The sequence below is a fragment of the Salmo trutta genome, chromosome 3, assembly GCF_901001165.1.
Source record: "Salmo trutta chromosome 3, fSalTru1.1, whole genome shotgun sequence".
In the NCBI taxonomy this organism is placed as follows: domain Eukaryota; kingdom Metazoa; phylum Chordata; class Actinopteri; order Salmoniformes; family Salmonidae; genus Salmo; species Salmo trutta.
In genome coordinates, this window is record NC_042959.1 from 65,476,030 (window position 1) to 65,502,044 (window position 26,015).

At 45.9% G+C, this 26,015-nt stretch overlaps 1 protein-coding gene across 3 annotated transcripts in view; it reads right to left on the bottom strand.

The window, feature by feature from the left end:
• Positions 1–26,015, bottom strand: part of LOC115184178 (glutamate receptor ionotropic, kainate 5) — a 127,780-nt gene that overhangs the window by 83,499 nt on the left and 18,266 nt on the right. For 2 of the 3 annotated variants that reach the window (XM_029745218.1, XM_029745200.1), the window contains exon 1: positions 12,650–12,762. The exons of the other annotated variant lie outside the window; for it this stretch is intronic. The gene's annotated coding sequence lies outside the window, so the exon portion shown is untranslated. Of the gene's footprint in view, positions 1–12,649; positions 12,763–26,015 lie in introns of those variants that run through there. 3 annotated transcript variants of the gene reach the window in all.

Here is a 26,015-nt window from a genome sequence, read left to right on the forward strand (position 1 = left end):
TAGAACATTGAGAAAAGAGGAGTGGAGAGTGGAGATTCAGTGTAGAACATTGAGAAAAGAGGAGTGGAGAGTGGAGATGTCTCCAAGAGACAGGCATAGGTAAGGCTATATAGTATTCATCCTACATCTGAAAGTGAGACGAATGTGTTTTATTCTAACCACTTGACCAGACAAAACCTGGGGCCCTGGTTATAAACTCTAATGCTACTACTACTATCACCACCAGACAAAAAAAGGGGCCCTGGTTATAAACTCTACTACTACTACTATCACCACCAGACCAAACATGGGGCCCTGGTTATAAACTCTAATGCTACTACTACTATCACCACCAGACCAAACCTGGGACCCTGGTTATAAGTTCTAATACTACTACTATCATCACCAGACCAAACCTGGGGCCCTGGTTATAAGCTACAATACTACCACTAACACCACCAGACCAAACCTTGGGCCCTGGTTATAAACTCTAATACTACTACTATTACCACCAGACCAAACCTGGGGCCATGGCTATAAACTCTAATACTACTACTGTCACCTCCAAACCAAACCTGGGGCCCTGGTTATAAACTCTAATACTACTACTATCATCACCAGACCAATCCTGGGGCCCTGGTTATGAACCCTAACACTTCTACTATCCCCACCAGACCAAACCTGGGGCCCTGGTTATGAACCCTAACACTTCTACTATCCCCACCAGACCAAACCTGGGGCCCTGGTTTAAAACTCTAATACTACTACTATCACCACCAGATCAAACCTGGGGCCCTGGTTATAAGTTCTAATACTACTACTATCATCACCAAACCAAACCTGGGGCCCTGGTTTAAAACCCTAACACTTCTACTATCCCCACCAGACCAAACCTGGGGCCCTGGTTATAAACTCTAATACTACTACTCCTACCACCACCAGACCAAACCTGGCACCCTGGTTATGAGCTCTAATACTGCTACTATCACCACCAGACTAAACCTGAAGACCTGGTTATATTTCTACTACTACTATCACCACCAGACCAAAACTATGGCTCTGGTTATAAGTTCTCATACTACTACTATCATCACCAGACCAAACCTGGGGCCCTGCTTATGAACTTTAATACTACTACAATCACAACCAGACCCATCCTGGGCCCTGGTCATAAGATCTAATACTACTATCACCACCAGACCAAACCTTGGGCCCTGATTATATTTCTACTACTTATATCACCACCAGACCAAACCTGGGGCCCTGGTTTTAAACTCTAATACTACTATTACTATCACCACCAGACCAATCCTGGGACCCTGGTTATAAGGTATAATACTACTACTACTATCACCACCAGACCAAACCTGGGGCCCTGATTATAAGGTATAAAACTACTACTACTATCACCACCAGACCAAACCTGGGGCCCTGGTTTTAAACTCTAATACTACTATTACTATCACCACCAGACCAAACCTGGGGCCCTGGTAATAAACTCTAAACCTACTACTACAATCACCACCACACCAAACCTGGGGTCATGGTTATAAACCTTAAACCTACTACTACAATCACCACCAGAACAAACCTTGGGAAGTGGTTAAAAACTCTAATACTACTACTACAATCACCACCAGACCAAACCTGGGGAACTGGTTATTATCTCTAATACTACTGCAATCATCAATAGACCAAACCTGGGGCCCTTGTTATAAACTATAACACTAATACTACAGTCACCACCAGACCAAACCTGGGGCCCTGGTTATAAACTCTAATACTACTACTACCATCAACACTAAACCAATCCTGGGATACTGGTTATAAGTTATAATACTACAACTACTATCATCACCACCACACCAAACCTGGGGCCCTAGATATAAACCCTAATACTACTACTACTCTCACCACCACACAAAATCTGGGGATGGAATACAAGCTCGAATACTACTACTATCAGCACCATACCAATCCTGGGGCCCTGGTTATAAACTGTAATACTAATACTATCACCAACATACCAATCCTGGGGCCATTGTTATAAACTCTAATACAACTTCTATCACCACCATACCAATCCTGGGGCCCTAGTTATAACCTCTAATACTACTACTATCACCACCATACCAATCCTGGGGCCCTGGTTATAACCTCTAATACTACTATTATCACCAACATACTAATCCTGGGGCCCTAGTTATAACCTCTAATACTACTACTATCACCACCATACCAATCCTGGGGCCCTGGTTATAAACTCAAATACTACTACTACTATCACCACCACACCAAACCTGGGGCCCTGCTTATAAGTTATAATACTACTACAATCATCACCAGACCAAACCTGGGGCCATTGTTATAAGCTACAATGCTATTACTACTATAACCACCACACCAATCCTGGGGCCCTGGTTAAATTTCAAATACTACCACTGTCATCACCAGACCAAACCTGGGGCCCTTGTCATAAGCTATAATTATTTTACTACTATAACCACCACACCAAACCTGTGGCCCTGGTTATAATTTCTAATACTACCACAATCATCAACAGACCAAACCTGGGGCCCTGGTTCTACACTCTAATACTACTACTACCACAACCAGACCAAGCCTGGGGCCCTGGCTATATACTTTAATACTAATACTACTATCACCACCACACCAAACCTGGGGCTCTGGTTTTAAACACTAATACTACTAATACTATCAACACCAGACCAAACCTGGGCCCTGGCTATAAACTCTAATACTTCTGCTACAATCAAGACCAGACCAGTCCTGATGCCCTGGCTATAAACTCTACTACTATTACTACAATCATCACCAGACCAAACCTGGGACCCTGGTTATAAGATCTAATACTACTATTACTATCACCACCAGACCAAACCTTGGGCCCTGATTATATTTCTACTACTTATATCACCACCAGACCAAACCTGGGGCCCTGGTTATAAACTCAAATACTACTACTACTATCACCACCACACCAAACCTGGGGCCCTGCTTATAAGTTATAATACTACTACAATCATCACCAGACCAAACCTGGGGCCATTGTTATAAGCTACAATGCTATTACTACTATAACCACCACACCAATCCTGGGGCCCTGGTTAAATTTCAAATACTACCACTGTCATCACCAGACCAAACCTGGGGCCCTTGTCATAAGCTATAATTATTTTACTACTATAACCACCACACCAAACCTGTGGCCCTGGTTATAATTTCTAATACTACCACAATCATCAACAGACCAAACCTGGGGCCCTGGTTCTACACTCTAATACTACTACTACCACAACCAGACCAAGCCTGGGGCCCTGGCTATATACTTTAATACTAATACTACTATCACCACCACACCAAACCTGGGGCTCTGGTTTTAAACACTAATACTACTAATACTATCAACACCAGACCAAACCTGGGCCCTGGCTATAAACTCTAATACTTCTGCTACAATCAAGACCAGACCAGTCCTGATGCCCTGGCTATAAACTCTACTACTATTACTACAATCATCACCAGACCAAACCTGGGACCCTGGTTATAAGATCTAATACTACTATTACTATCACCACCAGACCAAACCTTGGGCCCTGATTATATTTCTACTACTTATATCACCACCAGACCAAACCTGGGGCCCTGGTTTTAAACTCTAATACTACTATTACTATCACCACCAGACCAATCCTGGGACCCTGGTTATAAGATATAATACTACTACTACTATCACCACCAGACCAAACCTGGGGCCCTGGTTTTAAACTCTAATACTACTATTACTATTACCACCATACCAAACCTGGGGCCCTGGTAATAAACTCTAAACCTATTACTTCAATCACCACAACACCAAACCTGGGGTCATGGTTATAAACTCTAAACCTACCACTTCTATCACCACCACACCAAACCTGGGGTCATGGTTATAAACCTTAAACCTACTACTACAATCACCACCAGAACAAACCTTGGGAAGTGGTTAAAAACTCTAATACTACTACTACAATCACCACCAGACCAAACCTGGGGACCTGGTTATTATCTCTAATACTACTACAATCATCAATAGACCAAACCTGGGGCCCTTGTTATAAACTATAACACTAATACTACAGTCACCACCAGACCAAACCCGGGGCCCTGGTTATAAACTCTAATACTACTACTACCATCAACACTAAACCAATCCTGGGATACTGGTTATAAGTTCTAATACTACAACTACTGTCATCACCACCACACCAAACCTGGGGCCCTTGTTATAAACTATAACACTAATACTGCAGTCACCACCAGACCAAACCCGGGGCCCTGGTTATAAACTCTAATACTACTACTACCATCAACACTAAACCAATCCTGGGATACTGGTTATAAGTTCTAATACTACAACTACTATCATCACCACCACACCAAACCTGGGGCCCTAGATATAAACGCGAATACTACTACTACTCTCACCACCACACAAAATCTGGGGATGGAATACAAGCTCTAATACTACTACTATCAGCACCATACCAATCCTGGGGTCCTGGTTATAAACTGTAATACTACTTCTATCACCACCATACCAATCCTGGGGTCATGGTTATAAACTTTAATACTACTACTATCACCACCATACCAATCCTGGGGCCCTGGCTTTAAATAATAATACTACTACTATCACCACCACACCAAACCTGGGGCCCTGGCTTTAAATAATAATACTACTACTATCACCACCACACCAAACCTGGGGCCCTGGCTTTAAATAATAATACTACTACTACTACTATCACCACCACACCAAACCAGGGGCCCTGGTTATAAACTCGAATACTACTACTACTATCACCACCACACCAAACCAGGGGCCCTGGTTATAAACTCTAATACTACTACTATCACCACCATACCAACCCTGGGGCCCTGGTTATAAACTCTAATACTACTACAACTATCACCACCATACCAATCCTGGGGCCCTGGTTATAACCTCTAATACTACTACTACTACTATCACCACCATACCAATCCTGGGGCCCTAGTTATAACCTCTAATACTACTACTACTATCACCACCATACCAATCCTGGGGCCCTAGTTATAACCTCTAATACTACTACTACTATCACCACCACACCAAACCTGGGGCCCTGCTTATAAGTTATAATACTACTACAATCATCACCAGACCAAACCTGGGGCCATTGTTATAAGCTACAATGCTATTACTACTATAACCACCACACCAATCCTGGGGCCCTGGTTAAATTTCAAATACTACCACTGTCATCACCAGACCAAACCTGGGGCCCTTGTCAAAAGCTATAATTATTTTACTACTATAACCACCACACCAAACCTGGGGCCCTGGTTATAATTTCTAATACTACCACTATCATCACCAGACCAAACCTGGGGCCCTGGTTCTAAACTCTAATACTACTACTATCACAACCAGACCAAGCCTGGGGCCCTGGCTATATACTTTAATACTAATACTACTATCACCACCACACCAAACCTGGGGCTCTGGTTTTAAACACTAATACTACTAATACTATCAACACCAGACCAAACCTGGGCCCTGGCTATAAACTCTAATACTTCTGCTACAATCAAGACCAGACCAGTCCTGATGCCCTGGCTATAAACTCTACTACTATTACTACAATCATCACCAGACCAAACCTGGGACCCTGGTTATAAGATCTAATACTACTACTACTATCATCACCAGACCAAACCTGGGGCCCTGGTTACAAACCATGATGCAATTACTGTCCCCACCAGACCAATCCTGGGGCCCTGGCTACAAACCCTGATACTACTACTACTATCACCACCAGACCAAACCTGGGACCCTGGTTATAAACTCTAATACTACTACTACTATCACCACCAGACCAAACCTGGGGCCCTGGCTTAAAACTCTAATACTACTACTACTATCACCACTAGACCAAAACTGGGGCCCTGGTTATAAACTCTAATACTACTACTATCATCACCAGACATAACCTTGGTCCCTGGTTATATACTCTAATACTACTAAAACTATCACCACCAGAACCAACCTTGGGCCATGGCTATAAATTCTAATACTATGACTACTATCATCCCCAGACCAAACCTGTGGCACTGGTTATAAGCTCTAATACTACAACTATCACCACCACACCAAACCTGGGGTAATGGTTATAAACTCTAATACTACTGCTACTATCACCACCAGAGCAAACCTTGGGCAGTGGTTAGAAACACTAATACTACTACTGCAATCACAACTATAATACTAATACTACTGTCACCACCAGACCAAACCTGGTGCCATGGTTATAAACTCTAATACTATTACTATCACCACCATACCAAACCTGGAGCCCTTGTTTTAAACTCTAATACTACTACTACTACTATCACCACCAGACCAAACCTGGGGCCCTGGTTATAAGCTCTAATACTACTACTATCACCACCAGAACAAACCTGGGGCCCTGGTTATAAACTGTAATACTACTACCATCATCACCAGACCAAAACTGGGGCCCTGGTTATATACTCTAATACTACTACTATCACCACCAGACCAAAACTGGGGCCCTGGTTATAAGTTCTCATACTACCACTATCATCACCAGACCAAACTTGGGGCCCTTCTTATGAACTTTAATACTACTACAATCACCACCAGACCCGTCCTGGGCCCTGGTTATAAGATCTAGTACTTATATCACCACCAGACCAAATACTACTACTACTATCACCAAACAGACCATACCTGGGGCCCTGATTATATTTCTACTACTTATATCACCACAATACCTAACCTGGAGCCCTTGTTTAAAACTCCAATACTACTAATACTATCATCATCAGACCAAACCTGGGGCCCTGGTTATTAACTCTAATACTACCACTATTACCACCAGACCAAACCTGGGGCACAGTCTTTAAAATCTATTGCTTCTCCAACTACCTCCACCAGACCAAACCTGGCACCCTGGTTGTAAGTTCTAATACTACTACTATCATCACCAGACCAAACCTGGCACCCTGGTTATAAGTTATAATACTACACCTAACACCACCAGACCAAACCTGGGGCCCTGGTTATAAGCTATAATACTACTACTACTATCACCACCAGATCAAACCTGGGGCCCTGGTTATAAGTTCTAATACTACTACTGTCACCTCCAAACCAAACCTGGGGCCATGGTTATAACCTCTAATACTACTACTCCTACCACCACCAGACCAAACCTGGCACCCTGGTTATGAGCTCTAATACTGCTACTATCACCACCAGACTAAACCTGAAGACCTGGTTATATTTCTACTACTACTATCACCACCAGACCAAACCTGGGGCCCTTGTCATAAGATATAATGCTTTTACTACTATAACCACCACACCAAACCTGGGGCCCTGCTTATAAGTTATAATACTACTACAATCATCACCAGACCAAACCTGGGTTCCTTGTTATAAGCTACAATGCTTTTACTACTATAACCACCACACCAAACCTGGGGCCCTGGTTAATTTTCAAAACGACCACTATCATCACCAGACCAAACCCGGGGCCCTTGTCATAAGCTATAATGCTTTTACTACTATAACCACCACACCAAACCTGGGGCCCTGGTTATAATTTCTAACACTACCACTATCATCACCAGACCAAACCTGGGGCCCTGGTTATAAACTCTAATACTACTACTATCACCACCAGACCAAACCAGGGGTCCTGGTTATAAACTGTAATATAATTACGACTATCACCACCAGACCAAACCAGGGGCCCTGCTTAAAAACAAAAATACGACTACTACTATCATCACCAGACCAAACCTGGGCCCTGTTTATAAAGTCTAATACTACTTCTATCATCACTAGACCAAACCTGGAGCCTTGGATATGAACTGTAATACTACTACCACTATCACCACCACACCAAACCTTTGGCCCTGGTTATGAGCTCTAGTACTGCTACTATCACCACCAGACCAAACCTTTGTACCTGGCTATAAACTCCAATACTACTACTACTATCACCTCCAAACCAAACCTGTACCCCTGGCTATAAACTCTAAGACTTCTTCTACTACTATAACCACCACAATCAACCTGGGGCCATGGTTATAAACTCTAATACTACTACTACTACTATCAACACCAGACCAAACCTGGGGCCCTGGTTATAAACTCTAATACTACTACTACTACTATCAACACCAGACCAAACCTGGGGCCCTGGTTATAAACTCTAATACTATTACTATCATCACCAGACCAAACCTTGGTACATGGATATTATCTCTAATACTACTACTACTATCACCACCAGACCAAACCTGGCACCCTGGTAATGAGCTCTAATACTACTACTACTATCACCACCAGACTAAACCTGGCACCCTGGTTATGAGCTCTAATACTGCTACAATCACCACCAGACTAAACCTGAAGACCTGGTTATATTTCTACTACTACTATCACCACCAGACCAAACCTGGCACCCTGGTTATGAGCTCTAATACTGCTACTATCACCACCAGACCAAACCTGGGGCCCTGGTTATAAGCTCTAATACTGCTACTATCACCACCAGACCAAACCTGGGGCCCTGGTTATAAGCTCTAATACTGCTACTATCACCACCAGACCAAACCTGGGGCCCTGGTTATAAGCTCTAATACTGCTACTATCACCACCAGACCAAACCTGGGGCCCTGGTTATAAGCTCTAATACTGCTACTATCACCACCAGACCAAACCTGGGGCCCTGGTTATAAGCTCTAATACTGCTACTATCACCACCAGACTAAACCTGAGGACCTGGTTATAAACTCTAAAATTACTACTATTATCACCACCAGACCAAACCTGGGGTCATGGTTATAACCTCAAATAATACTACTACTACTATCACCACCAGATGAAACCTTGGGCCCTGGTTATAAGCTCTAACACTGCTGCTGTCATCACCTGACCAAACCTGGTGCCCTGATTATAAACTCAAATGCTGCTAATATCGTCATCACCAGACCAAATCTGGGGACCTGGTTATAAACTCTAATACTACTACTACTGTCACCTCCAAACCAAACCTGTACCCCTGTCTATAAACTCTAACACTACTTCTACTACTATAACCACCACAATCAACCTGGGGCCATGGTTATAAACTCTAATACTACTACTACTACTATCAACACCAGACCAAACCTGGGGCCCTGGTTATAAACTCTAATACTACTACTACTACTATCAACACCACAATCAACCTGGGGCCATGGTTATAAACTCTAATACTACTACAATCACCATCAGACATGCCTGTCAACTATGTTAGAAGGATCAGTTAATGCTACAGCATCCATCCAATCTAAAGTAAAGCATTTATCCCATAATGGATACAAAAGAAGGAAGCCTTGGTCTTAACTACATGTCACTGTATACCTGTCGAACCACATGACAACCTAGTTACAGTACATAACACTGTCAGAATTGAGAGGTACAAGGGTACATGATTACATGTCAGTTGTTATGACAGCATTGTGTAGGCATTATACAGTGCATTCAGAAAGTATTCAGACCCCTTGACTTTTTCCACATTTTCAGCCTAATTCTAAAATGTACTAAATAAAAAGGAATCCTCATCAATCTACACACAATATCCCATAATGACAAAGTGAAAACAGGTTTTTAGAATTTTTTTCAAATGTATTACTATATATATATATATATATATATATATATATATATATACACACCTTATTTACATAAGTATTTCGACCCTTTGCTATAAGACTCGAAACTCAGCTCAGGTGCATCCTGTTTCCATTGATCATCCTTGAGATGTTTCTACAAGTTGATTGGAGTCCACCTGTGGTAAATTCAATTCATTGGACATGATTTGGAAAGGCACACACCTGTCTATATAAGATCCCACAGTTGACAGTTGACTCATATCAGAGCAAAAACCAAGTAATGAGGTCGAAGGAATTGTCCATAGAGAACACAGTGGCCTCCATCATTCTTAAATGGAAGAAGTTTGGAACCACCAAGACTCTTCCTAGTGCTGGCCACCCAGCCAAACTGAGCAATCGGGGGAGAAGGGCCTTGGTCAGGGAGGTGACTGACAGAGCTCCAGAGTTCCTCTGTGGAGATGCGAGAAGCTTCCAGAAGGACAACCATCTCTGCAGCACTCCACCAATCAGGCCTTTATGGTAGAGTAGCCAGACGGAAGCCACTCCTCAGTAAAAGGCACATGACAGCCCACTTGAAGTCACCTAAAGGACTCTCAGACCATGAGAAACATGATTCTCTGGTCTGATGAAACCAAGATTGAACTCTTTGGCCTGAATGCCAAGCATCACATCTGGAGGAAACCTGGCACCATCCCTACGGTGAAGCATGGTGGTGGCAGCATCATGCTGTGGGGATGTTTTTCGGCGGCAGGGACTGGGAGACTAGTCAGGATCGAGGGTAAGATGAACGAAGCAAAGAACAGAGAGATCCTTGATGAAAACCTTCTCCAGAGTGCTCAGGACCTCAGACTGGGGAGAAGGTTCACCTTCCAACATGACAATTACTCTAACCACATAGCCAAGACAACGCAGGAATGGCTTCGGGACAAGTCTCTGAATGTCCTTGAGTGGCCCAGCCAGAGCCCGGACTTGAACCTGAGCGAACATCTCTGGAGAGACCTGAAAATATTTGTGCAGTGACTATCCCCACCCAACCTGACAGAGTTTTAGAGGATCTGCAGAGAAGAATGGAAGAAACACCCCAAATACAGGTGTGCCAAACAGGTGTGTCATACCCAAGAAGACTCAAGGCTGTAATCACTGCCAAAGATGCTTCAACAAAGTACTGAGTAAAGGGTCTGAATACTGTAAATGTTTAAAAAATAATAATATTTGCCAACATTTCTAAAAACCTGTTTTTGCTTTGTCATTATGGCGTATTGTGTGTAGATTAATGAGGGGAGAAAAACAATTTAATCAATTTTAGAATAAGGCTGTAACGTAACAAAATTTGGAGAAAGTCAAAGGGTCTGAATACTTTTCGAATGCACTGTATATATAGGCATTATGACATCCCTTTCGCAACACACTGAAACTCACTCATCCTGTCCTCTCCAGCCTATTCTGGAGCAGAGAAAGGAAAGCAGTGTTATGTTATCTCTGTGGTTCTGCACAGTATTATTTAGTCATCTTAATTCTCCTGGGCTGACCAACAGTGTGAACAAAGCAGGGCCTTACTAAGCCCATCAGAGTGGTCACACGAAGCAGAGGTCTTTTCCTGCTCCACAGACCCTACAGGCTCCTCTATCCCTCCCCCTCGTTCCTTCTGCATCCCTTCATCTATTTATCCATCCTCCCTCTCTCCTTCTGCATATTCCTCTGCCTCTTTCTCTCTTCCTCTCTCCCCTCCATCCCTCCATCACTCCATCATCTCTCTCTCTCTACCTCTCCCTCCCTCCTCCTCCTCTCTCAGTGGCGGGAGAGAGTTGTGCGTGTGATGGCGTTATTCACAGTTCATTGGTCTGTTTGAAGGGACTATCTTGATTGAGCGTTTCCCAGTGCAGGGCAGGGCAGGGTGGATGGGGGACTGTATAAAGATGTGTTGGGAGCCTGTGGAGATGGATGGGCTATGAGAACATGGACACACAGTAGGGTGCTGCCATGTTTGTCAAGCCTATAATCTAAAGACAACATTGTAAACTGGAAACAATGGCACACACAAGAGGGAAACTGACACTATGGACACTCGGAAGCATGCAGGAGAGATTTTAGCTCTTTGAGAGGCTCAGTCTGTTGGAAATATTGGACATAGAAACAGTAGGCTAGCCCAGATGAGTGAAATTGATAGTAAACTGGACACTGGAAAGCAAGTGGATAAGCCCCAGAGCTAGCCAGACAGAGAAAAACAGAATCAATCATGCTCTCGCTCGCTCGCTCTCTCTCTCTCGCTCTCTCTCTCTCTCTCTCTCTCTCTCTCTCTCTCTCTCTCTTCTCTCTCTCCCCCTTTCTTTCTCTCTCTCCTCCCTCCCTCCCTCCCTCCCTCCCTACCTCCCTACCTCCCCCTCTCTCACTCTCTCTTCCCCTCTCTCTCTCTCTCTCTCTCTCTCCCTCTCTCTCCTCCCCCTATCTCTCTCTTCTCTCCACATTCTGGTCTTCATATTTCTCTCTCTCTAATAAATGCATGCACTGACAAAGAACCCAAAACTGCTCTGAGAAGCAAAAATACACATCACTAATTAGTCCAAATTAACCCCAGGCAGACTTACAGTAGACACTCACACATCACACACACAACCCACACACACACAAACAACACATACACATAAATGCAGTTCCTACTGTCACACCACTCTGATTCTGCTGCAACTCTTACACACACACACACACCACACACACACACACACACACACACACACACACACACACACAGTGCCTCCACCTGAGGCAGAAAAGGCACCTAGAGTCATGTCGCTTTGAAGGCAGTGTAAAACCAACGCTGCGGAAAAATGCTATGGCTAGGAAACGGAGCATGACATTAACTAAGCACGGACAGACGATTCACACATGTACATATAAACAGTCACACACACCACAGAGAAAGAAGAGTCTTACTTACAGAATGAGTCAGACGATATCAGAAGCGGTGTACCATATATGTGTGTAGTTGCCAGTCAGCACAGCCCTCGACAGGCATGGAGTTAGAATCCACTGGTGGGGTGGGGGGCGGTGTGGGGGGCGGTGTGGGGGGGGGGGGGTCAGGGACGAGGGGGATGAGGTGAAGGGGATGCGTCTTCTGCGGAGGGGGGACTTCTGGGGCTGTCACAGCATTCCGGATTGTCTCCGTGAAGGGGTGGGGGGCTGAGAGAGAGAGAACATAGAAAGATGGAAGGTTCCGGTACTTGGACTGTGATAGCTAGTCAACAATATTCCTTTTGGAGGTGAGGAGAAAAAGCAACAACTGAGGATAGAAAAAATCTTCAGACACCCTCAACAAAAGTAGAAAGTAAAAGACAGAAGGAGAAAAAGAAAGGGTATTGTGCTGTCTTCTTCCCTTTCTTTATCTCTCTCCCTCTCTTCAGTAGAGCTATAGACGCGGAAGGAGCCTCTTGGTCAAATGAAACACGAGGGTTGAAAAAGGAGTCTTTTTCAATCCAAAAGGGCCCCCCTCCTTCCCTTTCTCTCTCTCCTTCCCTCGTTTCCTTCCCTCTGGGACGGCAGAAGGCCTCGACGGCTCCGAGTACCGTTGTCTAAATCCAATCCCTCTCCCAGAAGAAGAGGGGGAAACAGAAGATAAATTGACAAGCAGATGGAGAGGATTTCAGACACCTGCTCTCTATCCCTCTCCTTTTCACTGTCTACTTTTCTCTTTCCTTCCCTCTCTCTCTCACTCTTGCTGTCACTACCTCTATCTAACCTGTCCTTCCCTTCTAGTAGCAGTCCCCCTACCTGTTTGTTTGTTTCTGTCTAGTCTTGCCAGCGGAGGCTGAGGCTGAGGGGGATGCAGTCAGATCCTCTAATTGCTGCGTCGCTCGCTCTCAGTCCCCGTCAGGCAGACAGGCAGCCCCAAACCCAACACAGGACTGACTGGTTCTCTCTTCTCTACCCCTATCTCTCTCTCTCTCTCTCACACACAGTCTGGAATGACAATGATGACTGTCTGCTTTTAATGCTTGTTTATAATGCCTCCCAGTTTACTGTCTGTCTGTTTAAGAGCCATCCAGTTCCGGTCCAGGGGTGTACAGCGGGACCTTTTACCCCCCTCTAGTGCTCAGCTGCCCCCCCTGGTCAGAATTCTGCCTCATTTTCTGCCTCTTCCATCGTGCAACCAACCAACCAGCCAACCAACCAATCAGCTTCCAGCAGATCTCAGAGACAGACAGGCTAAATTAGGCTGAGGCAGGAAGTCTCCAGAAGGATTCTGACAAATCTCAGTTAATTATCTCGCTTTCTTTATCTCGTCTCTCTCGCTCTCTCTCTTTTTCTCTCTACCTGTTTCCCTATCTCCTTCTCTTCTCCGTTCTCTCTCTCCTTCCTCGTTATCTATTCAGGGCCGTTTGTCCCTCTTCTCTCTCTGTCACCAAGCGAGGATCAGGAAGAATGGACTTGTTTCATAGTATATTCCTCCTCACTGGATGAAGAGATGAGGGGAAAGGAGGAAGACCAGAAAAAGGGAAAGTGGAGGGGAAATTGTTCCTTTAAAAAATAAGCCCCCAAACAAATCAGAAGGCGGGATTCCCAAGGGGGGACTGTCAATTACTTGGTTCTGCTGAGGAACCGGTCTGGAACAGACGCAGAACTTTGAAGTGAACAGAGTAAAGTCTCATAATCTAGACAGGATGTACAGCCGATAAATCCACCCATGTACCACAATCTCATGTAGTTTTCTGGAGGAGCATCACAGTTGAGTATTTCCTTCCAGGGAGACACGTCCCCCGAAGCTCAAGGTCCTCTACAAGCTGTTGCGCTGGCATCAACACCCCAAACCTCTAGGTTTCATGAAATCCCATTGGATACGGTTGTAATCAGAAGAGTGCATTGTACACATTTCTCACTGGAACAATTGTAGCACTGGTGGTTGTGCTCCTGGTGGGGGGGTCACTCTGCAGGGGTAGAGAGGTGGTCAGTATTGGGGTGCTGGATGCTAGCAGTTCGTCTTTATTCCCCATGGTGGGAACTGTGACTCCTGACGGACAATGAAAGGATTCAGAAAGGTAGAGATAATTCCACTAGGTTTCAGCCCTGTAGGAGAGAGAGAAAGGCAGGGAGAGGGAGAGAGAAAGAGAGAGCATGTGAGACTTGTTGACATTTGTGTCATTCTGGCTTATCACGCACGCATTCTCCTCCTCGTCCGACTCAACTCTGCCTGTCTTCCTCCTGTCTAGTCTGTCCTTGTCACTCTTCCACTGACTTTACCTTCCGTTCCCCTCTTCACCTCTTCCCTTCATTCCCTTCCCTCATCTCTCTCTCTGCAGCTCAATCTCCCCCCTAAATGGTCTCACCACTGTCTCCTCTACTATAGCCTTTCATTCCCTTACATCTATCTGTTATCACAGTCTCCTCTCTCCTTTTATCCCAGCTATCTTTCACAGTCCCTCGATGTATATCTGTCCATCTTTCTATACAGCATCTGAGTAGATCTGTACTTTAATAACCGCTTAAGGATCCGCCCCTTTTTTTCAATTTTCACCTAAAATTACATATCCAAATCTAACTGACTGTAGCCCTGAAGTGAGGATATGCATATGCTTGGTACCATTTGAAAGGAAAGACTTTGAAGTTTGTGGAAATGTGGAAGGAATGTAGGAGAATATAACACATTAGATCTGGTAAAAGATAATACAAAGAAAAAACCAACAGGTTTTTTTGGTATTTTTTTGTACCATCATCTTTGAAATGTAAGAGACAGACCATAATGTATTATTCCAGCCCAGGTGTAATTAAAATGGTGGCCACTAGATGTCAGCAGTGTATGTGCAAAGTTTTACACTGATCCAATGAACCATTGCATTTCTTTAAAAAAAAATGTATCAAGACTGCCCAAATGTGCCAAAAGATTTTATTAATAACTTTTCATGTTCAAAACTGTGAACTCTCCTCAAACAATAGCATGGTATTCTTTCATTATAATAGCTACTGTAAATTGGAAAGTGCAGTTAGATTAACAAGAATTTAAGCTTTCTGCCAATATCAGATATGTCTATGTCCTGGGAAATTGTCTTGTTACTTACAACCTCATGCTAATCGCATCAGCCTACGTTAGCTCAACCATCCCGCAGGGGACCCACCGATCCTGAAGAAGTTTTAACATGCCACTCTCTCTCTCTCTCTCTCTCACTCTCGCACTCGCTCTCTGTCTTTCTCTCTCTGTGCTCCTTAAAGGCAACAGCTAAAACCACAGTCCAGGAGAAAAACACTGTCTCCACAACAGGCAAAAGTCCAAGATAAAAACCAAATAAAAATAGACATATACATATACAGCCAGGTTAAAACCACCTGTCTCCTCTCACCACATATACAGCCGGGTTAAAACCACCTGTCTCCTCTCTCCACATATACAGACAGGTTAAAACCACCTGTCTCCTCTCTCCACATATACAGCCGGGTTAAAACCACCTGTCTCCTCTCTCCACATATACAGCCGGGTTAAAACCACCTGTCTCCTCTCTCCACATATACAGCCGGGTTAAAACCACCTGTCTCCTCTCTCCACATATACAGCCGGGTTAAAACCACCTGTCTCCTCTCTCCACATATACAGCCAGGTTAAATCCACCTGTCTCCTCTCTCCACATATACAGCCGGGTTAAAACCACCTGTCTCCTCTCTCCACATATACAGCCAGGTTAAAACCACCTGTCTCCTCTCTCCACATATACAGCCAGGTTAAAACCACCTGTCTCCTCTCTCCACATATACAGCCGGGTTAAAACCACCTGTCTCCTCTCTCCACATATACAGCCAGGTTAAATCCACCTGTCTCCTCTCTCCACATATATAGCCAGGTTAAAACCACTAACCATATACAGACATGTTTATATTTTAGTCATTTAGCAGATGCTCTAATCCAGAGCAATTTATAGTTAGTGTATTCATCTTAAAATAGCTAGGTGAGACAACCACCTATATCTCAGTTATAGTGCATTTTTCCTACATACAGCCAAGATAAAGCCACTGTCTCTCCTTATACAATCCAGGATCAACCCTGGCTCTGCCCCATTCCTACCTAGCTTGCTTGCCAAATCTGCTACAGGTTTAGCCAACAATACCAAACATGCCAAAGCATGACAATGACAAAGCAGTTGGCTGAAGCAGAACCGATCTGGCTTACCGATTCAGCCCAGATACTCAACTCTTTTGCCAGTTCATATCACCTATTTTGTGGTCCGTGTCATCTTTGTATTCACATTGCTATGTTTAGAAAGGAACCAAGATCTTTTTCCAACATTCACTCAATGCACTCTGGGTTTTTACAAAGTGCAGGACAAGCCATTCTATTAGAATGTGTTATCGGACATCTACTTACATTTTGGAAGCTAATAGACTGCATTTATTAAAGATGAGACATAATAATTGTAATCAGAACATATTATTAAGATGTACATATTATTGGTAACTGAATAAATAGCAGAAGAATAACTGCAGATTAAATAATGCTGTAATTGAAATTCTACACCCAATGTAGACTACTGCCCCTTTAAGAGCTACGTTGTGATTGTTACCAAATATGTTGGTGTCTTCTCACCAGTGGGGGCTGCTGAGAGGAGGACGGCTCATAATAATTGCTGGAACAGAGTAAATGGAATGGCATCAAACACATAGAAACAATGTGTTTGATGTATTTGATACCATTTAACTTATTCCGCTCCAGCCAATACCATGAGCCCATCCTCCCCAACTACGGTGCCACCAACCTCCTGTGCTTCTCACACTATTCAAACTCTACAGTGGAATAAACAGCTTATGAAGTTCTGTGCCTACAGATCACATATTACAAACTAATCATCTGAACTAAAAACTTCACACATTTTGGAATTTCTGTGCATCCTTGACAATCGCTAAACAATAGGCCATAACCAATAACAGCATTTATTTTCTACGAACCTGCACATCATCATCTTCTCTCTATTGTGGCACCAGTGTAAGAAGATTTATGGCAGGGGAAACGCTGTTGCAGTAGTCTAGTGTATGAGGGGTTATGGCAGGGGAAACGCTGTTGCAGTAGTCTAGTGTAAGAGGGGTTATGGCAGGGGAAACGCTGTTGCAGTAGTCTAGTGTAAGAGGGGTTATTGCAGGGGAAACGCTGTTCCAGTAGTCTAGTGTAAGAGGGTTTATGGCAGGGGAAACGCTGTTGCAGTAGTCTAGTGTAAGAGGGGTTATGGCAGGGGAAACGTTGTAGCAGTAGTCTAGTGTAAGAGGGGTTATGGCAGGGGAAACGCTGTTGCAGTAGTCTAGTGTAAGAGGGTTTATGGCAGGGGAAACGCTGTTGCAGTAGTCTAGTGTAAGAGGGGTTATGGCAGGGGAAACGCTGTTCCAGTAGTCTAGTGTGAGGGTTTATGGCAGGGGAAACGCTGTTGTAGTAGTCTAGTGTAAGAGGGGTTATGGCAGGGGAAACGCTGTTGCAGTAGTCTAGTGTGAGGGGTTATGGCAGGGGAAACACTGTTGCAGTAGTCTAGTGTAAGAGGGGTTATGGCAGGGGAAACACTGTTGCAGTAGTCTAGTGTGAGAGGGGTTATGGCAGGGGAAACGCTGTTCCAGTAGTCTAGTGTAAGAGGGGTTATGGCAGGGGAAACGCTGTTGCAGTAGTCTAGTGTAAGAGGGGTTATTGCAGGGGAAACGCTGTTCCAGTAGTCTAGTGTGAGGGGTTATGGCAGGGGAAACGCTGTTGCAGTAGTCTAGTGTAAGAGGGGTTATGGCAAGGGAAACGCTGTTGCAGTAGTCTAGTGTAAGAGGGGTTATGGCAGGGGAAACGCTGTTGCAGTAGTCTAGTGTAAGAGGGGTTATGGCAGGGGAAACACTGTTGCAGTAGTCTAGTGTGAGAGGGGTATGGCAGGGGAAACGCTGTTGCAGTAGTCTAGTGTAAGAGGGGTTATGGCAGGGGAAACACTGTTCCAGTAGTCTAGTGTGAGGGGTTATGGCAGGGGAAACGCTGTTGCAGTTGTCTAGTGTAAGAGGGGTTATGGCAAGGGAAACGCTGTTGCAGTAGTCTAGTGTAAGAGGGGTTATGGCAGGGGAAACGCTGTTGCAGTAGTCTAGTGTAAGAGGGGTTATGGCAGGGGAAACACTGTTGCAGTAGTCTAGTGTGAGAGGGGTATGGCAGGGGAAACGCTGTTGCAGTAGTCTAGTGTAAGAGGGGTTATGGCAGGGGAAACACTGTTGCAGTAGTCTAGTGTGAGAGGGGTTATGGCAGGGGAAACGCTGTACCAGTAGTCTAGTGTAAGAGGGGTTATGGCAGGGGAAACGCTGTTGCAGTAGTCTAGTGTAAGAGGGGTTATGGCAGGGTAAACGCTGTTCCAGTAGTCTAGTGTAAGAGGGGTTATGGCAGGGGAAACGTTGTTGCAATAGTCTAGTGTGAGGGTTTATGACAGGGGAAACGCTGTTGCAGTAGTCTAGTGTAAGAGGGGTTATGGCAGGGGAAACGCTGTCGCAATAGTCTAGTGTAAGAGGGTTTATGGCAGGGGAAACACTGTTGCAGTAGTCTAGTGTAAGAGGGTTTATGGCAGGGGAAACGCTGTTGCAGTAGTCTAGTGTGAGGGTTTATGGCAGGGAAACGCTGTTGCAGTAGTCTAGTGTAAGAGGGTTTATGGCAGGGGAAACACTGTTGCAGTAGTCTAGTGTAAGAGGGGTTATGGCAGGGGAAACGCTGTTGCAGTAGTCTAGTGTGAGGGGTTATGGCAGGGGAAACGCTGTTGCAGTAGTCTAGTGTAAGAGGGGTTATGGCAGGGGAAACGCTGTTGCAGTAGTCTAGTGTAAGAGGGTTTATGGCAGGGGAAACGCTGTTGCAGTAGTCTAGTGTAAGAGAGTTATGGCAGGGGAAACGCTGTTGCAGTAGTCTAGTGTAAGAGGGGTTATGGCAGGGGAAACGCTGTTGCAGTAGTCTAGTGTAAGAGGGTTTATGGCAGGGGAAACACTGTTGCAGTAGTCTGGTGTAAGAGGGGTTATGGCAGGGGAAACGCTGTTGCAGTAGTCTAGTGTAAGAGGGGTTATGGCAGGGGAAACGCTGTTGCAGTAGTCTAGTGTAAGAGGGGTTATGGCAGGGGAAACGCTGTTCCAGTAGTCTAGTGTAAGAGGGTTTATGGCAGGGGAAACGCTGTTGCAGTAGTCTAGTGTGAGGGGTTATGGCAGGGGAAACGCTGTTCCAGTAGTCTAGTGTAAGAGGGGTTATGGCAGGGGAAAAGCTGTTCCAGTAGTCTAGTGTGAGGGTTTATGGCAGGGGAAACGCTGTTGCAGTAGTCTAGTGTAAGAGGGTTTATGGCAGGGGAAACGCTGTTGCAGTAGTCTAGTGTGAGGGTTTATGGCAGGGGAAACGCTGTTCCAGTAGTCTAGTGTGAGGGTTTATGGCAGGGGAAACGCTGTTGCAGTAGTCTAGTGTAAGAGGGTTTATGGCAGGGGAAACGCTGTTGCAGTAGTCTAGTGTGAGGGGTTATTGCAGGGGAAACGCTGTTGCAGTAGTCTAGTGGACGAGGGGTTATGGCAGGGGAAACGCTTTTGCAGTAGTCTAGTGTAAGAGGGGTTATGGCAGGGAAACGCTGTTGCAGTAGTCTAGTGTAAGAGGGGTTATGGCAGGGGCAACGCTGTTGCAGTAGTCTAGTGTAAGAGGGGTTATGGCAGGGGAAACGCTGTTGCAGTAGTCTAGTGTAAGAGGGGTTATGGCAGGGGAAACGCTGTTGCAGTAGTCTAGTGTAAGAGGGGTTATGGCAGGGGAAACGCTGTTGCAGTAGTCTAGTGTAAGAGGGGTTATGGCAGGGGAAACGCTGTTGCAGTAGTCTAGTGTAAGAGGGGTTATGGCAGGGGAAACGCTGTTGCAGTAGTCTAGTGTAAGAGGGTTTATGGCAGGGGAAACGCTGTTGCAGTAGTCTAGTGTAAGAGGGGTTATTGCAGGGGAAACGCTGTTGCAGTAGTCTAGTGTGAGGGTTTATGGCAGGGGAAACGCTGTTCCAGTAGTCTAGTGTAAGAGGGGTTATGGCAGGGGAAACGCTGTTGCAGTAGTCTAGTGTGAGGGTTTATGGCAGGGGAAACGCTGTTGCAGTAGTCTAGTGTAAGAGGGGTTATGGCAGGGGAAACGCTGTTGCAGTAGTCTAGTGTAAGAGGGTTTATGGCAGGGGAAACGCTGTTGCAGTAGTCTAGTGTAAGAGGGGTTATGGCAGGGGAAACGCTGTTGCAGTAGTCTAGTGTGAGGGTTTATGGCAGGGGAAACGCTGTTGCAGTAGTCTAGTGTAAGAGGGGTTATGGCAGGGGAAACGCTGTTGCAGTAGTCTAGTGTAAGAGGGGTTATGGCAGGGGAAACGCTGTTGCAGTAGTCTAGTGTAAGAGGGGTTATTGCAGGGGAAACGCTGTTGCAGTAGTCTAGTGTGAGGGTTTATGGCAGGGGAAACGCTGTTGCAGTAGTCTGGTGTAAGAGGGGTTATGGCAGGGGAAACGCTGTTGCAGTAGTCTAGTGTAAGAGGGGTTATGGCAGGGGAAACGCTGTTGCAGTAGTCTAGTGTAAGAGGGTTTATGGCAGGGGAAACGCTGTTGCAGTAGTCTAGTGGAAGAGGGGTTATGGCAGGGGAAACGCTGTTGCAGTAGTCTAGTGTAAGAGGGTTTATGGCAGGGGAAACGCTGTTGCAGTAGTCTAGTGTAAGAGGGGTTATGGCAGGGGAAACGCTGTTGCAGTAGTCTAGTGTAAGAGGGGTTATGGCAGGGGAAACGCTGTTGCAGTAGTCTAGTGTAAGAGGGGTTATTGCAGGGGAAACGCTGTTGCAGTAGTCTAGTGTGAGGGTTTATGGCAGGGTAAACACTGTTCCAGTAGTCTAGTGTAAGAGGGGTTATGGCAGGGGAAACGCTGTTGCAGTAGTCTAGTGTAAGAGGGGTTATGGCAGGGGAAACGCTGTTGCAGTAGTCTAGTGTAAGAGGGGTTATGGCAGGGGAAACGCTGTTGCAGTAGTCTAGTGTAAGAGGGTTTATGGCAGGGGAAACGCTGTTGCAGTAGTCTAGTGTAAGAGGGGTTATGGCAGGGGAAACGCTGTTGCAGTAGTCTAGTGTAAGAGGGGTTATGGCAGGGGAAACGCTGTTGCAGTAGTCTAGTGTAAGAGGGGTTATTGCAGGGGAAACGCTGTTGCAGTAGTCTAGTGTGAGGGTTTATGGCAGGGGAAACGCTGTTCCAGTAGTCTAGTGTAAGAGGGGTTATGGCAGGGAAACGCTGTTCCAGTAGTCTAGTGTGAGGGGTTATGGCAAGGAAACGCTGTTGCAGTAGTCTAGTGTAAGAGGGGTTATGGCAGGGGAAACGCTGTTGCAGTAGTCTAGTGTGAGGGTTTATGGCAGGGGACACGCTGTTGCAGTAGTCTAGTGTAAGAGGGGTTATGGCAGGGGAAACGCTGTTGCAGTAGTCTAGTGTAAGAGGGTTTATGGCAGGGGAAACGCTGTTCCAGTAGTCTAGTGTAAGAGGGTTATGGCAGGGGAAACGCTGTTGCAGTAGTCTAGTGTAAGCGGGTTATGGCAGGGGAAACGCTGTTGCAGTAGTCTAGTGTAAGAAGGGTTATGGCAGGGGAAACGCTGTTGCAGTAGTCTAGTGTAAGAGGGTTTATGGCAGGGGAAACGCTGTTGCAGTAGTCTAGTGTAAGAGGGGTTATGGCAGGGGAAACACTGTTGCAGTAGTCTAGTGTAAGAGGGTTTATGGCAGGGGAAACGCTGTTGCAGTAGTCTAGTGTAAGAGGGGTTATTGCAGGGGAAACGCTGTTGCAATAGTCTAGTGTAAGAGGGTTTATGGCAGGGGAAACGCTGTTGCAGTAGTCTAGTGTAAGAGGGGTTATTGCAGGGGAAACGCTGTTGCAAAAGTCTAGTGTAAGAGGGTTTATGGCAGGGGAAACGCTGTTGCAGTAGTCTAGTGTAAGAGGGGTTATGGCAGGGGAAACGCTGTTCCAGTAGTCTAGTGTGAGGCTTTATGGCAGGGGAAACACTGTTGCAGTAGTCTAGTGTAAGAGGGTTTATGGCAGGGGAAACGCTGTTGCAGTAGTCTAGTGTGAGGGGTTATTGCAGGGGAAACGCTGTTGCAGTAGTCTAGTGTAAGAGGGGTTATGGCAGGAGAAACGCTGTTGCAGTAGTCTAGTGTAAGAGGGGTTATGGCAGGGAAACGCTGTTGCAGTAGTCTAGTGTAAGAGGGGTTATGGCAGGGGCAACGCTGTTGCAGTAGTCTAGTGTAAGAGGGGTTATGGCAGGGGAAACGCTGTTACAGTAGTCTAGTGTAAGAGGGGTTATGGCAGGGGAAACGCTGTTGCAGTAGTCTAGTGTAAGAGGGGTTATGGCAGGGGAAACGCTGTTGCAGTAGTCTAGTGTAAGAGGGGTTATGGCAGGGGAAACGCTGTTGCAGTAGTCTAGTGTAAGAGGGTTTATGGCAGGGGAAACGCTGTTGCAGTAGTCTAGTGTAAGAGGGGTTATTGCAGGGGAAACGCTGTTCCAGTAGTCTAGTGTGAGGGGTTATGGCAGGGGAAACGCTGTTGCAGTAGTCTAGTGTAAGAGGGGTTATGGCAGGGGAAACGCTGTTGCAGTAGTCTAGTGTAAGAGGGTTTATGGCAGGGGAAACGCTGTTGCAGTAGTCTAGTGTAAGAGGGGTTATGGCAGGGGAAACACTGTTGCAGTAGTCTAGTGTAAGAGGGTTTATGGCAGGGGAAACGCTGTTGCAGTAGTCTAGTGTAAGAGGGGTTATGGCAGGGGAAACGCTGTTGCAGTAGTCTAGTGTAAGAGGGTTTATGGCAGGGGAAACGCTGTTGCAGTAGTCTAGTGTAAGAGGGGTTATGGCAGGGGAAACGCTGTTGCAGTAGTCTAGTGTAAGAGGGGTTATGGCAGGGGAAACGCTGTTGCAGTAGTCTAGTGTAAGAGGGTTTATGGCAGGGGAAACGCTGTTGCAGTAGTCTAGTGTAAGAGGGGTTATGGCAGGGGAAACGCTGTTGCAGTAGTCTAGTGTAAGAGGGGTTATTGCAGGGGAAACGCTGTTGCAGTAGTCTAGTGTGAGGGTTTATCGCAGTGGAAACGCTGTTGCAGTAGTCTAGTGTGAGGGTTTATGGCAGGGGAAAAGCTGTTGCATTAGTCAAGTGTAAGAGGGGTTATGGCAGGGGAAACGCTGTTGCAGTAGTCTAGTGTAAGAGGGGTTATTTCAGGGGAAACGCTGTTGCAGTAGTCTAGTGTGAGGGTTTATCGCAGTGGAAACGCTGTTGCAGTAGTCTAGTGTGAGGGTTTATGGCAGGGGAAACGCTGTTCCAGTAGTCTAGTGTAAGAGGGGTTATGGCAGGGGAAACGCTGTTGCAGTAGTCTAGTGTGAGGGTTTATGGCAGGGGAAACGCTGTTGCAGTAGTCTAGTGTAAGAGGTGTTATGGCAGGGGAAACGCTGTTGCAGTAGTCTAGTGTAAGAGGGTTTATGGCAGGGGAAACGCTGTTGCAGTAGTCTAGTGTAAGAGGGGTTATGGCAGGGGAAACGCTGTTGCAGTAGTCTAGTGTGAGGGTTTATGGCAGGGGAAACGCTGTTGCAGTAGTCTAGTGTAAGAGGGGTTATGGCAGGGGAAACGCTGTTGCAGTAGTCTAGTGTAAGAGGGGTTATGGCAGGGGAAACGCTGTTGCAGTAGTCTAGTGTAAGAGGGGTTATTGCAGGGGAAACGCTGTTGCAGTAGTCTAGTGTGAGGGTTTATGGCAGGGGAAACGCTGTTGCAGTAGTCTAGTGTAAGAGGGGTTATGGCAGGGGAAACGCTGTTGCAGTAGTCTAGTGTAAGAGGGGTTATGGCAGGGGAAACGCTGTTGCAGTAGTCTAGTGTAAGAGGGTTTATGGCAGGGGAAACGCTGTTGCAGTAGTCTAGTGTAAGAGGGGTTATGGCAGGGGAAACGCTGTTGCAGTAGTCTAGTGTAAGAGGGGTTATGGCAGGGGAAACGCTGTTGCAGTAGTCTAGTGTAAGAGGGGTTATGGCAGGGGAAACACTGTTGCAGTAGTCTAGTGTAAGAGGGTTTATGGCAGGGGAAACGCTGTTGCAGTAGTCTAGTGTAAGAGGGGTTATGGCAGGGGAAACGCTGTTGCAGTAGTCTAGTGTAAGAGGGTTTATGGCAGGGGAAACGCTGTTGCAGTAGTCTAGTGTAAGAGGGGTTATGGCAGGGGAAACGCTGTTCCAGTAGTCTAGTGTAAGAGGGTTTATGGCAGGGGAAACGCTGTTGCAGTAGTCTAGTGTAAGAGGGTTTATGGCAGGGGAAACGCTGTTGCAGTAGTCTAGTGTAAGAGGGGTTATGGCAGGGGAAACGCTGTTGCAGTAGTCTAGTGTAAGAGGGGTTATTGCAGGGGAAACGCTGTTGCAGTAGTCTAGTGTGAGGGTTTATCGCAGTGGAAACGCTGTTGCAGTAGTCTAGTGTGAGGGTTTATGGCAGGGGAAACGCTGTTGCAGTAGTCTAGTGTAAGAGGGTTTATGGCAGGGGAAAAGCTGTTGCAGTAGTCAAGTGTAAGAGGGGTTATGGCAGGGGAAACGCTGTTGCAGTAGTCTAGTGTAAGAGGGGTTATTTCAGGGGAAACGCTGTTGCAGTAGTCTAGTGTGAGGGTTTATCGCAGTGGAAACGCTGTTGCAGTAGTCTAGTGTGAGGGTTTATGGCAGGGGAAACGCTGTTCCAGTAGTCTAGTGTAAGAGGGGTTATGGCAGGGGAAACGCTGTTGCAGTAGTCTAGTGTGAGGGTTTATGGCAGGGGAAACGCTGTTGCAGTAGTCTAGTGTAAGAGGGGTTATGGCAGGGGAAACGCTGTTGCAGTAGTCTAGTGTAAGAGGGTTTATGGCAGGGGAAACGCTGTTGCAGTAGTCTAGTGTAAGAGGGGTTATGGCAGGGGAAACGCTGTTGCAGTAGTCTAGTGTGAGGGTTTATGGCAGGGGAAACACTGTTGCAGTAGTCTAGTGTAAGAGGGGTTATGGCAGGGGAAACGCTGTTGCAGTAGTCTAGTGTAAGAGGGGTTATGGCAGGGGAAACGCTGTTGCAGTAGTCTAGTGTAAGAGGGGTTATTGCAGGGGAAACGCTGTTGCAGTAGTCTAGTGTGAGGGTTTATGGCAGGGGAAAAGCTGTTGCAGTAGTCTAGTGTAAGAGGGGTTATGGCAGGGGAAACGCTGTTGCAGTAGTCTAGTGTAAGAGGGGTTATGGCAGGGGAAACGCTGTTGCAGTAGTCTAGTGTAAGAGGGTTTATGGCAGGGGAAACGCTGTTGCAGTAGTCTAGTGTAAGAGGGGTTATGGCAGGGGAAACGCTGTTGCAGTAGTCTAGTGTAAGAGGGTTTA